The 12,033-nt window shown below is 43.4% G+C and overlaps 1 protein-coding gene across 5 annotated transcripts in view; it reads right to left on the bottom strand.

Moving 5' to 3' along the window:
- PEAK1 (pseudopodium enriched atypical kinase 1) overlaps positions 1-12,033 on the bottom strand; it is a 216,450-nt gene that overhangs the window by 65,645 nt on the left and 138,772 nt on the right. The gene's annotated exons all lie outside the window — the stretch shown is intronic.

Raw genomic sequence — 12,033 nt, forward strand, 5'->3', positions numbered from 1 at the left:
CAATTCCTTATCCACCTCTGGATTTTCATATCGATCCCCATGTTTTTCAGTTTAACCAATAATTCCTCATGGGGTACAGTATCAAACGCTTTACTGAAATCCAGGTATATTAGGTCCACCGCATTTCCCTTATCTAATAAATCCGTTACTCTCTCAAAGAAGGAGATCAGATTCGTTTGGCACGATCTGCCCTTCGTAAAACCATGTTGTAATTTATCGCAATTGCCACTAACCTCCAGGTCCTCAACTAGTTTCTCTTTCAGAATTTTCTCCAACACTTTGCACACTACAGATGTTAAACTAACAGGCCTGTAGTTACCCGGATCACTTTTTTTCCCTTTCTTGAAAATAGGAACCACATTAGCTATTCTCCAGTCTAACGGGACCACCCCCGAGTTTACAGATTCATTAAATATTATCGCTAATGGGCCTGCTATTTCCCGCGCCAATTCCTTCAATATTCTCGGATGAAGATCGTCCGGTCCTCCCGACTTAGCCCCATTAAGGTGTTCAAGTTTTGTTTCTACCTCGGATACGGTAATCCCCCATCCTGAATGCCCCTCTGTAGTGGTGCTAGTATCCCTAATACCTTCATTGGCCTCATTAAACACTGATGCAAAATATTCATTGAGATATTGCGCCATGCCTAGATTGTCTTTAATCTCCTCTCCGGCAATAGTCTTCAGTGGTCCCACTTCTTCTTTATTTGTTTTTTTCCTATTTATGTGGCTGTAAAACCTCTTACTATTGCTTTTAATTCCCCTCGCTAGGTCCAACTCTACACGGCCTTTGGCCTTTCTCACTCTATCTCTACATTCTCTGACTTCACTTAGGTACATTTCCTTACTGATCCCTCCCCTCTTCCACTCTTTGTAGGCTTTCTGTTTTTTTCTAATCGCCCCTTTGAGTCGGTCGCTCATCCAGCTCGGTCTAAATCTCTTGCTTAGTAATCTTTTTCCCTTTTTTGGAATACAGGCCTCCGACAGCTCATGCATCTTTAACTTGAAGTAATCCCAGGCTTCTTCTGCCTTTAGATCCATTAATACGTTTGCCCAATCCACTTCCCTTACCAGTCCCCTTAATTTGTTAAAATTGGCCTTTTTAAAATTATAAACCCTAGTCTTTGACTTAATTCTGTTACTCCTTCCATGTATTTTAAACCGAATTAGCTCATGATCACTGGAGCCCAAACTGTCCCCTACTACCACTTCCTCAACGAGGTCCTCACTACTTACCTGCACCAGAGGGCCGGAGCTTCTGGACTAATGGACTGCTTGTTCCCACAGTAGTGAGTCGGTGTGGCTCCCCTCCTGCCCGGAAGGGTCGAGCCCCGGCAAGGACCTATTACAGAGGCTTTGGTGGAAGACCATAGCCCCAGGGCTGTGTGAGGGACATGTGTGCTCCCCGTCCCGTGAGTGATGCATCGGTAGTCATTCTGAGTGATGGAGATTCCTGGAGAAAAGTGACTCCTGAGCAGAGGTTGAGGGAACTGTCCACCATCAGAGAGAGTCTTTGACTCTGAAGGATATGGATAGAGGCTTGTTTAGAGCGTGTATGTTTGGTCTGTAAACTGTGGCCAACCAAGCTTGGAAGCACCTCATATATAGGCGTGCATTTTTGACCACAAATGTACACGAGGCCATGTGGCCTAATAGTTGCAGGCAGTCTCATGCAGTGACCTGGGGACCGTTATGAAGTTTTGTAACCAGGAGTTTTATGGTGTTGAAATGATCGAGCGGGAGAGACCCAGTTGTTGGGTAGCAGATAAGGTGGATTTGTTTTTGTTTATTTGTAGGCCAAGGGAAAAGAAGCAAGCGACAGTAAGCTGTGTGGATCAAAGAGCTTCATCAGTGTTGAGGCTTTGAGGAGACAATTGTCGAGGTAAGGAAATATAATAACCCCGTTTCATGAGGTGGGCAGTAACCACCGCTAGGAGTTTGGAGAAAACTCAGGGGGCGGTAGATAGGCCGAAGGGCAACACACTGTATTGAAAATGTGTCAAACCGATGGTAAAATGAAGAAAACGTCTGTGGGCTGGGTGAACAGTCACATGAAAATAGGCGTCCTGTAGGTCGAGGGCTGAAAACCAATCGCCCGGCTCCAGCGCTGGGATTATGGTGGTGCGGGTAACCATTTTGAACTTTTGCTTTTTGATAAATTTGTTTAGCTGCCTGAGGTCAAGGATCGGTCGCCATCCCCCCGTTTTCTTTTCTGTTAAGAAGTAATGGGAAGAGAAACCTTTCCCTCTGTGTTGTTCAGGCACGATTTCCACTGCTACCAATTGAAGGAAATGCCGTAGTTCTTGGAGGAGCAGTTGCTCATGAGAGGGGTTCCCGAAGAGGGACGGGGAGGGTGGGTGGGTGGGAGGCGGGGAGAGGAAAGGGATGGAATAGCCAACTGTGACGACCTCTAAAGCCCACTTGTCGGTGGTAATATTTCACCATTGATAGGAGAATGGGCGTAGGCGGTGACCAAAAATAGGGGCAGGCGGTGTAAGCGCAAAAGTGGAAATATTGTTTTCTATGCCCTCAACCAAGGCTTCAAATTTGCTTACTGGTCGGAGGGGGTTGAGACGCTGCCAAGGAATTGGGATGGCAGCGTTGGTATCTGGGTCTCTGGCATTACTGTTGTTGCTGTTGATCGTGAGATCTATGTAATTGCTGGGTGTATGTGGGGTAGTGTGGTCGCTGGTAAGGCTGGTATCTATATTGTTGCCTTCTGGCCGTAGGGGTTGGAATTCCTAGAAACCGGAGAGTTGCCCTGGAGTCCTTCATGGAGTGGAGTATGTCATTCGTCATGGAGGTGAATAATTTTTCACCATCGAAGGGGAGGTCCTTAATGGTACTCTGGACCTCCTGGGGAAAGGAAGAGGATGAGAGCCATGAACCTTGGCACATCACAACTGCTGTGGCAGTGGACCGTGCCGCAGTATTGGCCGCATCAAGGGCCAATCTTGAAGAGCAGTGTGGGAGATGATTTGTCCCTCGGAAACTATGGCTGTAAATTATTGTTTCTTTTCTTCTGGAATGTGATCAATAAAGTCCATGAATTTATTGTAATTTTTGTGGTCATATTTTGCTAGAACGACTGTATAATTAGCAGTGCGAAATTGCAACTAGGAAGAAGCATATACCTTACGTCTGAGCAGATCTAGTTGCTTATTGTCCTTGTCGGAAGGGGTGGAGCGGGGAAACTGGTGTTTGTTCTTTTGGTTGACTGCGTCTACTACCAGCGAGTTTGGCGCTGGGTGAGAAAAAAGGAATTTCGACCCTTGGAAGGAATAAAGTACTTCCAGTCTCCTCGCTTACAGATAGGCAGGCTTGCAGCCGGAGTTTGCCATATGGCCTTGGCAGGTTCTAAAAGGGCTGCATTGATAGGTAATGCAATTCTAGAAGAAGAAGAGGGCTGCAGGATGTCTGTTAGCTCATGCTGCTGTTCAGGGACTTCCTCCAGGTTAATTCGTAGCTCATTAGCAACTCTTCTTAAGAGGTCGTGAAATTTTGAGAAGTTGTCCGAAGACGTCGGGGGAAGAGGAAGCAATGCTTCATCAGGTGGAACAACTGGTTCTACTGGGTTAGAGGCAGGCCGTGATTGCTCTTGCGGTTGTGACAGGACTGCCTGGTGTCTGGAGTCGGTGGAACAGTCGTCAGGTCTCACGCCTGGCTGCAGTAGTATAACGAGTGTGGTCCCGAGTATAAGGAGCCCATGGAGCCCAATACTGCCACTGTGGTGGAAAGGGCATGGGTGGTGCCATCCAGGGTTCACGCAGCATTGGGCAAGACCCTCGGAATAGGACAAGGTAACTTTTCTATGACCTCTCTTGATTGGGGTCTGTGGACGGGAGATCCGACAAGGTGAAAATTCTCCCGGCAGCCCAGATTCCTCATCACTGGAGGAAAGCTGTGCGGACCTTGCCTGAGTGTCCGGAGAGAAGTAGATGTTAAGTAGGGATGACTGCAAGATAGGTGACACCAGCAGGTCCCTTGACTGTGTGAATTGCGGTGCCACAGCGCCTCTGTGAGGGGAGGGCTGCGCGAGAGGAATTTGTTGTGAGGAGGGGTTCCTCTGCACCCATGTCCTGAGCATTCTGTCACTGCTGGCTAGCTCAAAGGCTGACGGTGCAGGGAGAATGAGAGGAGCCCGTGGGGGGTCAGACAGGCTAGTATGCGTCGGCACCGCTGCCGAATGGTGCCATGTGAGAGGCAGGCAACTGAAAGTCTGAAGCCTCGGCACTGGAGGTTGGTGCCACAGCTGCAGGCGGGTTGAGCCTGGTGCATCAAAGGTACTCAGCCGAGGGAGCGCCGGGAGGGAAGCAGTGGATCTGCCCGGAGAAGTCTTGTCCCTGAGAATACCCTTTGTGGTTGAGAGAGACTGATGCTTTTTTGAAGTTTTCTTTTGTTTCTTTGAAGCAGTGGGGCCACGGTGTACAGCAGAGTTGGAGCCCAGGTCTGAGGCTGGTCAGAGAGATTTTTGCAGCAGGAGCAGTTTTAACCGCAGCTCCTTGTCTTTGCGTGCCCTGGATTTTAACTTGCTGCAGTGGGCACATTTTTGGGGGATGTGGGATTCCCCAAAACATTTAATACATTTAGAGTGGCCATCTGAAAGAGGGATGGCATCATTACAATTAGAGCAGTGCTCAAAACCCGGAGAGCCAGGCATGTTTTGTTTGTTTTGTTTTTGTTTTAAAGAAAAGAGAAGGGGAAAAGGGTATTTAACGATTACTGGTGAGCTAAACTAAGAGGGAAAAGAGTTGAACAAGGGAGAGAATAAATTCTCTAACGAGTCTGCTGAGCTCCGTCTCAGGCCGGGGATGGTAGAGAAGGAACTGAGGAGACCGGTCGCGCACGCGTACTATTAAGGCACACTCAGTGCATGGGGCAGGCTCTGCGCGTTTGCGACCGGTACGAGTACTGCTGTCAAAATCTCTGAGCAAAGGAGCAGGGACGCACCAACACCTGGAGTGGAGCACCCACAGGGACATCTCTCTAAGAAGATGGTCTAGTTTCAGCAGTAACTATATGGTGATTTGAAGTCTCTCTCTTGAGATGGAATGACATGGTGAAGTTACTTGCTTTTTTGAGGAGACTGATTGGGGATCTGTCTCTCATCTTTTCCTTATCATGTCCCTTCTTCATGGTGGGATTATCATCAATCTTTTTCAGCTTCATGGCAGAAGCAGCAGCTTATGGGTTTGAGATATTGTAGACCCCTTGCTGACTGGATCTCTCTTAGACCTGTCAGGTGATCCAGGGGTAGGAGGTGCCAAGATCAATATCATGGATCTGTCTATTACAAATATCTGGGAAGCGGGCCTCCCTGGATTTCCAAGTTCTATGGGTAAAGAACTTACAAACTGCACATTTGGTAGGGATGTGCAATTCTTCCAAACAAAATAAGCTCTTTATATGCCCATCATTAACGTGCATAGCAGATAGCACCCTCACAGAAGGGGCTGTACATAAAACCAGGGAACTTAGAATTAGCCATCCCGGTACCAGGAGTACAATAACATTTTCCTGGTAAATAAAATTAAACCAAGTCTACATACTAACAAAATGCCAACAGGCATGCACACACGCACCCTCCTCCACAGAGATAGACAAAAAAGGGCAGCAGTTTGTTGAAGCAACTGACTACAAGCAGTTCCTTCTGGAAGCCACAAGAAAGTGAAAGAAAGTGAGTGGCAGTTGGCCCAACTCCCTCTTTTATAGCCCTTAGTGCAGGACATGAGGACACTCAGGGAGCATGCATTGCCACAGTGGGCACTGCTGGCCAAAAGACTCCAATCTCAGGCACACATGGTGCATGCGCACTATAAGTGGAATGTGCATACAGACAATCACTCAAAGGAAAACCAATAATTTCTTTTGGCCCGATCTAATTTCACACTTCAAAAAAATCCAGAAATAAAGGATTTTATGCACAGAAAGCAAAATAAAATATAATCAAGCACAAAATCTAAAAGGAAGTTTAGCAGAAGTCTTGTGCCACTTACTTACTTTTAAGCAAAATATTCAAAGATTGCTTTATTAAGGCACAGAATTTACTTCTTTAGTTTTATAAGAGGAGAAACTGTTTTTGTTTATTTTCAAAAGCATATGCAAGCCCATCAAATAAGCAAACCACTACACATCCCACCAAGGCACCTTAAGAAGGGAAAAGGTGAGAGATAATTACAAAGTAAATACTACTGTGGAGAAGGCTGCCTTCATGTAGATAAAATGTACAGCATAACCCAGCTTGGTTTGTGGGCAGCAAAAACATCAAGTTGAACATGGCCAGCTAGAAACCAGAGGCAACTACCTTAAAGAGCAGCCACAAAATGACAGAATATTAGAATACAGTACTGTACATACCCATGCACAGCATTTCCCATTGCATCTTTCCACCACAAAGGTCACTGAATCTCAGGATTCTTACTTAACTGTTCCTTCTACATACAAACAGAAATGCTGTCAGTTTTTCAAATATTAAAGTGATTGCTGCTCAGGCCTGAAAATTACAATTTTATATTTATGTTTTATGTTTCATATATTTATGTGTACGTACACACAGAGAGACACACATGCACTGAAAGGAAATAAGCTTGTATATTCTTGCCGCTTTTCTTTCACTGTCCTTCCTTTGCCTGGGCACTTCTTCAACCCTTTAATTTTCAGATTTCTCACTGTGCCCTGATCCAATGAGTAAGCAGCGGCTAGGTTTCAAGCTTTTAATTTTCAAGCCTGATCAGCAACCACTTAACTAGTATCTGAAAAAACTGACAGCATTTCTGTTCATATGCAGAAGAAACAGTTAAGTTGGAACCCTGGACATTCAGGGATGATTATGGCAGAAAGATGCAATAGGAAATGGTGTGCGTGGGTATGTATTATGCTGTATTCCAATATTCTATCATTTTGTGATTGCTCTTTAAGGTAGTTTGACTCTGGTTTCTAAGGGGCCATGTTTAGCTAGATGTTCTAGCTGCCCATAAACCAAGGTTACTTATATTGTACATGTTCTCTATATACACATATGAATGAGTGTGTGCATATTTTATATATACATGAAATACAGAGAAAAAGAGAGAAATGTAGTTGAAAATGTTAAACTACAATAAATTACTTAAAAATACCCCAACAATCATAGTCATTGCTTGTGAAAGATGCCTAACAGAATACTAAAGATTTAAGTCTCTTTATCCAGAGAACAGGTTACCATTCCTCTAATCTACAGGGATCACCAGGTGAAAGGATAACTGTTTTCATACTCATTTAAAATTTCTTCCTCTCTGCTGAGTAACAAGGTTGCATTATTATCTATTTAATAAACAAGAAGGATCCCATTGAGCTAAGTGCTCCACAAGCACATATGAAGACATGGCTCTTGTCCCCAGGAGTTTACAGTCTAAGTTCCAGTTGCAATGGAAATATTTTTGATGTCCGCCTGTCCCCTAACAATTGGACCAAGAGCACCAAATCATTTTATAGTAGCCATACCAGTTGTAATGTCAATGACATTCAGTCACTACTAACATAGGTCAAATTTGAACTAGTGTCCTAGACGTGAAAGGCTCCCATTATCAATCCTCTAAGCTTTATTGTTTTCCCCCCTCTTGTTTTCAGTAGTGTCAAGTATAATAAAAACAAGTCAAGCCAAAACCCCAGTACCATGTAATTAAATGAAAAGGGAACAGGAAAACCCAAAGTAGTACAGAAAGCACGGCCAAACAAACTCCAAATGGAATACTGTGACATTTTGAACTGGATAGTAGGAATGGGTAAAATGAGGAGCAAGAGACTGACAATGACTGACTCCTCCACATGATGTGCCTTTCCTTATGCTATAGGGTCTTGAGTTGTAAGGGAAAAAAGACTACAAGTTCTAGTCTTAGTTTTCCATTGACTGTTAATATTTCTGAGAGTTTCACACACCTCATTAACCAAGGCGATACTACTGCTTCTTTACGGGAGGTAACTATCATTCATCCATTTTACAGATAAAGATAACAAAGCATGCCACAAGGTGATTTCAAGCAGACCTAGGAACAGAACTCTCATCTCTAATATGACAGATGCAACTCTCATCCACGTTGCCATCTCCTTTCAAAATTATGTTGCTTGTGTAACCCATAACGCACTGACTGCAGCTTTTTGTTCCCCACTGGTAGTTTAGCCCATGTACAGAGGTTTATGAGTCTGCGACTGCCTCAGTGCCAACAGACCTGTTCCTTCAGTACAAGTGGTAGAGGCTTGTGCCTTTTGCATACAGAGGTCCTAGGTTCAGTTCCTACAGACAACCAAAACAGTGTATCATTACACTTGGCTAGGCTGTCCCTAACCACTAGACCACACTGCTCCCATTCCTCTGGCATTTCACAAATAACTGTAACCAAAAGGCAAACTGTGTGTCATGTCTCCCTCTACAGGTTGGTGCACATAGAAGATAACAGCTGGCTTCCTTTATCAGTTACTCCTATAGCTTGAGTAGAAGAAATCTGTGCTGTGGCACCAAAGATTGTGGGTTTACATGCTATTTGATGACCCAGGTGTAAAATACATTATAAAGTTAGTGTGGGTGACTTACTGTAATTATTAAAATTATACATTACAAAACATTTTATTTAGAAGAGAGTTTGGATGCTGTGTTAATATGTATAATAGTTTTAGTGTTTGAATTCTGCTTAATAGGAGGCATCCCGCTAGGGATGTTTCTACATGGGGGGGGGGGGGGGGGAAATCTGCGGCAGGTCTAGGTCAGCTGACTAAGTCTCATGGGGCTTAGGCTCTGGTGCTGAAAAATTGCTGTGTAGACCTTTGGGCTGGGGTGGGAATCTGAGCTCAAGGTCTGGGACCCAGCGAAGGTGGAGAGTCCCAGATCTCAGGCTCCAGCCTGAGCTCAAATGTCTACATGGCAATTTTTAGCCCCTCAGCCTGAGCCTGAGTCAGCTGGGCCGGGCCAGTCACAGGTTTTTTATCCCTATGTAGATATACCCTTAGAATAGAGAGAGGCATTTGATTGAGAACTGAAACTCAAAACCCAGTTTTCGGGAGACTGAGAACAACGTGTGGAAGATTTTGCCTATGTGCAGCTGGTGGAAGATCGTACCTATGTAAACTCTAAAAATGTCAGATCTTAATTTAATAAACTTATCATCCCAGAAAGCAAGCCTGATCTTTGCAGGCATAACATTTGCACTTGTTTGGAGATTGGATGCCATAGGGCATTGCTAATGAGCTATCAAGCCTTTTACCTGCAGGTCACCAATTTGAATATAGCCCAGTTCAGTAGTGATTATAAATTGTTCCCTAATAGATCTTTGGTGGCTCTTCTATGAAACCAGTCTGGCATGTCTCACTTCCAGCCCTACATCACCAGCTCAGCACTATGCTTCACACTCACTGGCAGACTCTGCAGGTGGGCCACAAACTGCGAGGGCCCTGTTTGCTGAACTAACCCTCCTACCATATCAGCGCTGAGGTATCCCCTTACGGCAGTGTTTAGTGGAAGCCTGTCCTACTACTGCTGCCATGTAAATAAATAATATATCAGAGCTCTCAGGCTTTCATCAACACTAAAGTCACACAATTTTAAAAAGAGTTGTATAGTTTTATGCAAATTAGCTCATTAAATAATTTACAGCTATTAATATAATACAAAAGTCTGTTGAAACACTATATGGTCTAATGGAATGAATATGGGTCTAGAGCCAGGAGATCCTAACTTCTAATCATCCTGATTGCCACTGATTTATAGTGTAGCCTTGAGCAAGTCAGTTAACATCTTCATTTCCTCATCTGTAGACTGGGAATGTTTACTTATTCCATACAGTTCTTTGTGAGGACAAATTAGTTAATGTTTGCACAGTACTTTGATGAAGTACATCAAAAGGTATCAAGTATCAGAGGGGTAGCCGTGTTAGTCTGGATCTGTAAAAAGCAAGAGAGAGTCCTGTGGCACCTTTAAGACTAACAGATGTATTGGAGCATAAGCTTTCGTGGGTGAATACCCACTTCATCAGTGTCTGACAAAATGGGTATTCACCCACGAAAGCTTATGCTCCAATACATCTGTTAGTCTTAAAGGTGCCACAGGACTGTTGCTTATCAAAGAGTATCTGTCATTAGGATTAAGAGATATTGGTTGTTCTGGGAAAATTTCAATAGTGAAGCATGGGACGAGGGAAACTGTATTTTAGTTTTAGAGAGAGCAGATTTTTGTTTTTAAAACTGTTTTGTAAGTTAAAGCATTTTGATTTGTGTTTCTTATGTAACCACACAGGGTTTCTCATGCCACACAGGGTTGTTTTTTCCAGCAGAATACTATTTGACAGTAACAATTCAGACTTTTCTTTCAGAGATTGCCTAGAAAGATCTTCATTTTTCTTTTGTATAATCACTGGATAATGTCCTATATGTCCTAACTTCACCTCACTCTTGTTTTGGGAGCCTCAAGTGACAGAAAAAAAAACCCAATAACTCTCCACCTGTCAATTACCTCTCTCAGGACTGGATTTTTCAGGTCAAAATTAAAATAAAATCAGCCAGGTTTAAAAAACCTTTATTGTATAGTTAATGCTGGTCCACAAGCCTTAATTAGGACAGAAATGTATGCCAAATTCATTGAAAGCATTGGGACTGTGTATGAATGCAGATATGCAATACACAGAGAAAATTGTTGTCAAATCTAGTAACTGAGTATATGCAATAGCTGTTTGTCAAAAGTGCAAACTATTGTCTATGGGACAAATCATGGGTACATGCAAAGTACCTGAAACTCCCACTGAAGGTGCTCAGCCCCTTTCAGGATGTGTTACATTATAGAGTAATAGCCTGAAAATTCTATTTTTGAAAATAGAATTAAAACAACCCCCAAAAATAAAGTTTAGATGACTAAAATAACAGTGTTTTCAACTGCCTCACTAACCCACTCCAACCTCATCATCTCACTTGTAGACCCTGAACTTTAATATGACTGCTATATTATCAGGATGTGAAAATTTAAAATAAAATTAAACAAAGCTTTCTTCTGTTAGTGGAATTCTTGATTGCTTCATCTTTGGCAGAGAGATTTTATCTGAGAGAGTATTTTTTGCACTTAACAATATGTGCAACATGTCGATTCCACTGTAAGTTTGCGCACGCACCTCATGCAGAGTTGTCAAAGAATTTTTTCACTTCAACGGTACCCATTGGGGAGGTCCGAGTGCCCTCTGTTGCCATATGCCACTACATACTAGTATAGGAGGGCAGAACCACTTCTGATCCCCCCTCAGTTCCTTCCTGCCAGATAGGCTCTGAGAGAGAGGGGAAGGTGGGTAAGTTGTGGAATTGACATGTGCAACACATCTTGAAGAACTACCATTTTTTCTTCAAGTGCTTGCACATGTCCATTCCATTGTAGGTGACTCACAAACAGACAAACATGGGGGTAGGCTCTTAGTCTACCTGAACAGTGATTGTAAGACAACCCATCCAAAAGTGGTATTGTTCCTGGACTGATGGGAAATGGCATAATGTGAAGCAAAAGTGTGGACAGATAATCAAGTTGTTGTTTTACAAATATCTATGATAGGTACTTGCACCAAGAAAGCCACCAATGTTGCCTGAACTCTATGTGAATGCACCAATACCCTAGCTGGTGGGGTTATATTAGCCAACTGGTAGCATAAATGAATGCATGGAGCGATCCAGGATTAAATCCTCTTAGTAAACTCTGGTCTACCCTTAGCTCTGTCTGCAATCGCAATGAACAATTGAGGACCTAAAGGACTTAGTGTGCTCCAGATAGAAAACTAGAGTCCTTTTCACATCCAGTAAATGCTCTCTTGCCTCATCTCTAGAAGTGTGAGGTTTTGGAAAGAAAGTTGACAAAGAGAATGCCTGTTAATATGAAAATCAGAGACTACCTTGGTAAGAAATTTTGGGTGAGGGTAAAGAAACTTTATCCCTATGGAAAACTATATAGGGGAGGATCTGATGATAGGACTTTTAATACTTCCACTCTTTTGGCCAATATAACATCCACTAGAAATGCTACCTTCATAGAGAG

The sequence above is a fragment of the Malaclemys terrapin genome, chromosome 10 (genome assembly GCF_027887155.1).
Source record: "Malaclemys terrapin pileata isolate rMalTer1 chromosome 10, rMalTer1.hap1, whole genome shotgun sequence".
Classification (NCBI taxonomy): Eukaryota; Metazoa; Chordata; order Testudines; family Emydidae; genus Malaclemys; species Malaclemys terrapin.